Source organism: Salmo trutta, chromosome 16 (assembly GCF_901001165.1).
Source record: "Salmo trutta chromosome 16, fSalTru1.1, whole genome shotgun sequence".
Lineage (NCBI taxonomy): Eukaryota > Metazoa > Chordata > Actinopteri > Salmoniformes > Salmonidae > Salmo > Salmo trutta.
Window position 1 is genome coordinate 17,185,167 of NC_042972.1, and position 7,152 is coordinate 17,192,318.

A 7,152-nucleotide genomic window follows, 5' to 3' on the forward strand; every position below is an offset into this window, starting at 1 on the left:
GCTCTGTTCTGGGCCAGCTGCAGCTTATCTAGGTCGTTCCTCGCAGCACTGGACCACACGACTGGACAATAATCAAGATAAGATAAAACTAGAGCCTGCAGGACTTTCTTTTTGGAGTTTGGTGTCAGAAAAGCAGAACATCTCTTCATCATGGACAGACATCTCCCCATCTTTACAACCATTGAATGTATATGTTTTGACCATGACAGTTTACAATCTAAGGTAACACCAAGTAATTTACTCTCCTCAACTTGTTCAAGATCCACACCATTAATTACCAGATTCAGCTGAGGTCTAGAATTTAGGGAATGATTTGTACCAAATACAATGCTCTTACTTTTAGAGATGTTCAGGACCAGTTTATTACTAGCCAACCAATCCAAAACAGACTGCAACTCTTTGTTATAGGTTTCAGTGACTTCATTAGCTGTGGTTGGTGATGTGTATATGGCTAAATCGGGGGTCGGCAACCCGCGGCTCTAGAGCCACATGCGGCTCTTTAGCGCCGTCCTAGTGGCTCCCTGGAGCTTTTTCAAAAATATGAAAATGGAAAAAGATCGTGTGAATATATTTTTTGTTTTAATATAATTTATTATCCAATGCTGTAAAAATGTGTATAATAAATATTTAATTTCAACATTTCTGTCAACGAAGATTTATGTCATAGCCTGCGACACACGTTTCTTTCAGCTCGGCGTAGTGCCAGACAGGTGGCTGTTGCAAACAAACCGGCGGGTGTGTCATGGGCCATGGATCCCAAAGGGAAAAAGAGAAAGATAGCTGAGTAGAACAGAGGATTCCACAGTTCTTGGACCGAATCATTTGCTTTCATTGCCAATGCGGAAGGATTGCCTGCATGTGTAACCGATGTGAAATGGCTAGTTAGTTAGCGGTGGTCCGCGCTAATAGCATTTCAATCGGTGACGTCACTCGCTCTGAGACTTGAAGTCGGGTTTCCCCTTGCGTTGCAAGGGCCGTGGCTTTTGTGGCGCGATGGGTAACGATGCTTCGTGGTTGTCAGTTGTTGATGTGTGCAGAGGGTCCCTGGTTCGAGCCCAGGTTGGGGCAAAGAGAAGGACGGAACCTACACTGTTACACATGTTTGCTTTGTAATGAGAAGTTGTCAAATAACAAAAAGAGTAACGTGGAAAGACATTTCCATTCTTCCTGACAGTTATAGGAACATGAAGAAATATGCATTTGGAGTATTATCCATCTTTGGATCACCATACCTGTGCGAGCAGATATTCTCAAACATGAACTACATAAAATCCAAATACCGCACCCGCCTCACAGATGAGAGCTTGCAGTCCTGCGTGAAAATTAAAGTTACATCTTACATGCCCGATGTTGAGAAGCTGTCCAGTGATGTCCGAAAACAGAAGTCACATTAAACGGGTAAGAACACAATCCTGTCATAGGCACATATTTAGTAACAAAGTGGCTGTTTTTATATAGTGATTTCTGATTTTTGTCAGTATATATTTGGAATGACACATAGGGATATTATTGTGTTTTGTTGCTCAGGTCCGAGGATGGCTGCATTGTATTGTGCGTGTCAAAAGAGAAGAGGTGCTGCTGCACATTTGCAGAAAACTAAAGAGAAGAGGATAATGCACAGAAATCGAACTTAAACTGTATTATTTTAATTTTATATACTTTACCTTTTCAAAAGGCTGCTGTTTTATTGCACTCTGTCTGTTGCCCAGATAAGGGGGAAAAGAGAAGAGGATTGTATCGTATTATTGAGGATTGAAAAGGACTGCATTTTATTTCCATGGGGAGGTCTGAAATTACAGGAGGCCTATTATGCACGTTGCACATTTTGTTGTTGTTTTTTCGAATCCTAAAATAAAAATGACATAAAAAATCTGATTTCTGTATTGTATTTCTATAATTTCATCAATGCAACGAAACATAATACATTAATATTATAATGGAAGTTAAACTTAAAGCACCATCGTACAGCAGAGTAGTCACGTGGTGCGTCATTCTCTCCAGGATGCGCTGCAGGTAAAATAAACGTTTAATCATGAATGCTCATTATGTATTTGTAGCCTACTTATCATTTTGATAGTAGGCTAATATAGCTAATATAGACACTTACAGCATGTGTTGCCTTCATTATAAGGCTTATATAAGGCTTTTAATTTTTTGCGGCTCCAGACAGATTTGTTTTTTGTTTTTTTTGGTCCAATATGGCTCTTTCAACATTTTGGGTTGCCCGACTCCTGGGTTAAATCATCAGCATTCATGGACACATGCTTTGTTTAATGCCAGTGGCAGGTCATTGGTAAAAATAGAAAATAGTAGAGGGCCTAGAGAGCTGCCTTATGGTACACCACACTTTACATGTTTGACATTAGAGAAGCTTCCATTAAAAAAACGTTGAGTTTTATTAGATAGATAGCTCTAAATCCACGACATGGCAGGGGGTTGAAAGTCATAACACATAAGTTTTCTGAACAACAAGTTATGGTCAATAATATCAAAGGCTGCACTGAAATCTAACAGTACAGCTCCCACAATCTTCTTATTATCAATTTATTTCAATCAATCATCAGTAATTTGTGTCAGTGCAGTACATGTTGAGTGCCTTTCTCTATAAGCATGCTGACAGTCTGTAGTTAATTAGTTTACAGAGAAGTAGCATTGTATTTGGTCAAAAAACATTTTTTCCAACAGTTTGCTAAGAGCTGGCAGCAAGCTGATAGGTCTGCTGTTAGAACCAGTAAAGGCTGCTTTACCACTCTTGGGTAGCTGAATGACTTACGCTTCCCTCCGGCCTGAGGACAAAGACTTTCCTCTAGGCTCAGATTAAAGATATGACAGGTAGGAGTGGCTATAGAGTCAGCTACCATCCTCAGTAACTTTCCATCAAAGTTGTCAATGCCAGGATGTTTGTCGTTATTGATCGATAACAGTAATTTTTCCACCTTACCCACACTAACTTTGCAAAACGTTAACTAACAATAATTTTCTTTCATTATTTGTTTTTTTATGCATGAGTACGATGGCTCACTGTGAGTTGTTGGCATTTCCTGCCTAAATTTGCCCACTTTGCCAATTAAGTAATTATTAAAATATTTGGCAACATCAAATGGTTTTGAGATGAATACTGTAAGCCATCTGAATCGATGAAAGATGGAGTTGAATTTGTCTTCCTGCCCATTTCATTTAAGGAACAGCAATGTTTTTTTCCCGTCATTCTTTCAATCATTGATCTTGGCTTCATAATACAGTTTCTTCTTTTTTTGAGTTTAGTCACTTAATTTATACATTTTCAGTAAGTCAGATGTGCAGCTAGACTTATTAGCCACTCCCTTTGCCCCATCTCTTTCAACCATACCGTTTTTCAATTCCTCATCAATCCATGGAGCCTTAACAGTTCTAACAGTCAGTTTCTTAAGAGGTGCATGTTTATCAATCATTTGAAAAAACTATTTCATAAATTCATCAAGTGCAGCATCTGGATGCTCCTTATTAATCACATCAGATCCACATAAGAGTCACAGCAAAATAATTTGTGTGATCTCTTATACACTATTTTAGGCCTCGCTTTTGGAACTTTGGCTTTCCTGGAAATAGCCACTATATTGTGATCCCTGCATCCGATGGTTACGGATGGTTATGGATACAGCTTTAGAACAAAGTTCTACAGTATTGGTAAAAATGTGATCGATTTATGTGGATGATCTTGGCCTGTAGTGTTTGTGAACACCCTGGTAGGTTGATTAATAACCTGAATCAGATTACATACACTGGTTACAGTGAGAATCAAATCAAATCAAATCAAATGTATTTATATAGCCCTTCGTACAGCAGCTGAAATCTCAAAGTGCTGTACAGAAACCCAGCCTAAAACCCCAAACAGCAAGCAATCCATGTGAAAGAAGCACGGTGGCTAGGAAAAACTCCCTAGGAAAACCTCCCTAGAAAGGCCAAAAACCTAGCAAGAAACCTAGAGAGGAACCAGGCTATGAGGGGTGGCCAGTCCTCTTCTGGCTGTGCCAGGTGGATATTATAACAGAACATGGTCAAGATGTTAAAATGTTCATAAATGACCAGCATGGTCAAATAATAATAATCATAGTAGTTGTCGAGGGTGCAACAAGCACGTCCGGTGAACAGGTCAGGGTTCCATAGCCGCAGGCCGAAACTGGAGCAGCAGCATGGCCAGGTGGACTGGGGACAGCAAGGAGTCATCATGCCAGGTAGTCCTGAGGCATGGTCCTAGGGCTCAGGTCCTCCAAGAGAAAGAAAGAGAGAGAGAGAGAATTAGAGAGAGCATATTTAAATTCACACAGGACACCGGATAAGACAAGAGAAATACTCCAGATGTAACAGACTGACCCTAGCCCCCCGACACATAAACTACTGCAGCATAAATACTGGAGGCTGAGACAGGAGGGATCAGAAGACACTGTGGCCCCATCCGATGATACCCCCAGACAGGGCCAAACAGGCAGGATATAACCCCACCCACTTTGCCAAAGCACAGCCCCCACACCACTAGAAGCTTCCTCTTGAGCGGACAGCTTGATGAAAATCAGTCAATATTCAGGTCCCCAATAAAGTAGACCTCTCTGTTTACATCACATACACTATCAAGCATTTCACACATATTATTTATATACCAACTGTTAGCACTTGGTGGCCTGTAGCAGAAGAAAATGCTTTATATGTGCGAAGTGAACCTGCAAACACAACACTTCAATAACACTTGACATAAGATATTCTCTAAGCATTACAGGGATATGGCTCTGAATGCATAAAGCAACACCTCCCCATAAGCATTTCAGTCTCTTATTTCTTTTTTTGTTGTACATTTTACCTCTTTTTTTCTCCCCAATTGGAAGTTACATTCTTGTCCCATCGCTGCAACTCTCATATGGACTAGGGAGAGGCAAAGGTTGAGAGCCATGCGTCCTCCGAAACACGCCCTGCCAAGCCGCACTGCTTCTTGACACACTGCTCGCTTAACCCGGAAGCCAGCCGCCCCAATGTGTCAGAAGAAACACTGTGCAACTGGCTACCGACGTCAGTGTGCATGCGCCTGGCCTGGCCTCATGAGTCTCCCGATCGTGGCCGGCTGCAACACAGCCTGGGATCAAACCCGGGTCTGTAGTGACGCCTCTAGCACTGCGATGCAGTGCCTTAGATCACTGCGCCACTCGGGAGGCTCATTTCTGTTTTTCTATAGATGGTATATCCTTGTATTGCTACTGCTGTATAATGAAATGAATTGTCTTAGTCAGTCTCAGAGATGGCTAACATATGAATGTTGTCTGATGTTAGCAAGTTATTGATTTCATGAACCTTATTTCAAAGGCTACATATATTAATATGGGCTATTTTGAATCCTTTCCTGGGTAGCTTATCAGAGACAAAAATATACATGCAGCAGTCCATTAATCAGTTGGTGTGTGTAAGTGTGTATGTGTGCTGCTGGGATGAAGATACAAACCCATAGGCTTGGCTCTCTCCTCCTTTCCAGGCTTTTGGGAGGGAGGGTGGACAGTGAGCCTGTCATAGCAAATGTAAGCAATGTCCCCACGTGTTCTGGCAGCTTTCATGGCTGTGATAAGGTCTTTCCTCTTCTGGTGCACAGCTTCAGGATAGTCCTCATTGAGGAAGATATACGTTCCTCTCAAGCTCTTTCTAGAACAGCTACCTTGTCCTTGAACCTCAGGAACTTGACCACTCTCGCCCTGTCACCTGGGCCAATGGTAGGTTTTCCAGTTCTGTGGGCGGGCTCCACCTCCATCTTCCTGTGGTCCATCTTGAGTTTCTCTGAGATCATTTCCCTCACTTTGTCCTCAGACTCTGTCCAGGTCTCATGTGGAGATTCTGCAATTCCGTTCACAACCATGTTGTTGCGCCTTGATTATCCCTTGAGATCATATGATTTCTATGTCATTGTTACCATGAATTTACACACAAAACTGATGTCCTCTCTCAATGACATACAGATTGCTGTCATCTTGCCTTTCTCCTGTTTAAACTCATCGAGCTGACCCTGGGAGAACTGCAAACTGTTCTTTAGGTCTTGGACATCTCTGGTCAGGTCGTCCATTCTTCTATTAGTTGACTCCACCAGTATTTGGACAAAACACTTGAAGCAATTTAACAACTGCTTATAGAACTCTTTTTGATTGTTTAAAAGATCCTTCACCTGTGATAGAGAGACATCACTGTCAACGGTACTCCCGCCGGCTTTGGTCTTTGTCATGGTAACTAGCAACGTAGTTTATGCTGTTACTCCTTGCAGTTCCAAACAGGGCATGTCGTGGGGAAGTTTGAAAGTAACAACAAACAGCAGGGATCTAGACAGCCACAAGCCCGGGACAATCCGAGGCCCCAGCCACAATGGCTAACCGTGCGGCGGGCTGCGTTTACACCCTCAAGAAAACCCTGCTAGCTTGTTAGACAGCTAGGTTAGCTGCTACGCCAAATAGCTCCTCAGACCCGGCCTTGGTCGGCATGATCACTGGACAGGGAGTAGCAGTCCCAGCAACGGATGCCAACTGCGTCACGGGACACAAACTCAAAAGGTAGCTAGCCACACTAAGAATTAGGGGTATAAATGTAAAAAAGGTTCTTACCTTTTCATCTGGAGAATTCTTCTGGGAACCTTTCTTAATCAATGGGTTCATATTTGAACCTTTCTTATTATAAATGGTTATTAGGAGAACCTAATATGCTTGTGCCCTCTTATCATCTCACTTATAACTACTACTACATACATCAACATTCCATTTCAGGAATGGCCAGTGAGACAGACTGGTAGCTACAAGGAAGGTTTTGCTAGCTTGCAAATTTTAGCTAGCTAGCTAATGTTAGCTTGGATAATCCTCCGTTGACATGGTGCGTTAAAATGTTTACCTGTTGTGGCTAGCTAACATGTTGAAGTTGGAAGTTTACATACACCTTAGCCAAATACATTTAAACTCCGTTTTTCACAATTCCTGACATTTAATACTAGTAAAAATTCCCTGTCTTAGGTCAGTTAGGATCACCACATTATTTTAAGAATGTGAAATATCAGAGTAATAGCAGAGCGAATGATTTATTTCAGCTTTTATTTCTTTCATCACATTCCCAGTGGGTCAGAAGTTTACATACACTCAATTAGTATTTGGTAGCATTGCC

At 41.7% G+C, this 7,152-nt stretch overlaps 2 long non-coding RNA genes across 3 annotated transcripts; one reads left to right on the forward strand and one right to left on the reverse strand.

Moving 5' to 3' along the window:
- Window positions 1-562: 562 nt before the first annotated feature.
- On the reverse strand, window positions 563-1,704 carry LOC115149851 (uncharacterized). The gene is made up of 3 exons (XR_003866980.1): window positions 1,665-1,704; window positions 1,233-1,312; window positions 563-780 (listed from the first exon to the last, which is right to left on the reverse strand). It is a non-coding gene; the product is annotated as an uncharacterized LOC115149851 (long non-coding RNA).
- Window positions 1,310-1,713, forward strand: LOC115149850 (uncharacterized). 2 transcript variants are annotated; one of them, XR_003866979.1, is made up of 3 exons: window positions 1,310-1,398; window positions 1,528-1,572; window positions 1,610-1,713. It is a non-coding gene; the product is annotated as an uncharacterized LOC115149850 (long non-coding RNA). The 2 variants fall into 2 exon arrangements; XR_003866978.1 differs by lacking the exon at window positions 1,610-1,713 and having other exon boundaries at window positions 1,311-1,398; window positions 1,528-1,569.
- Window positions 1,714-7,152: the final 5,439 nt, after the last annotated feature.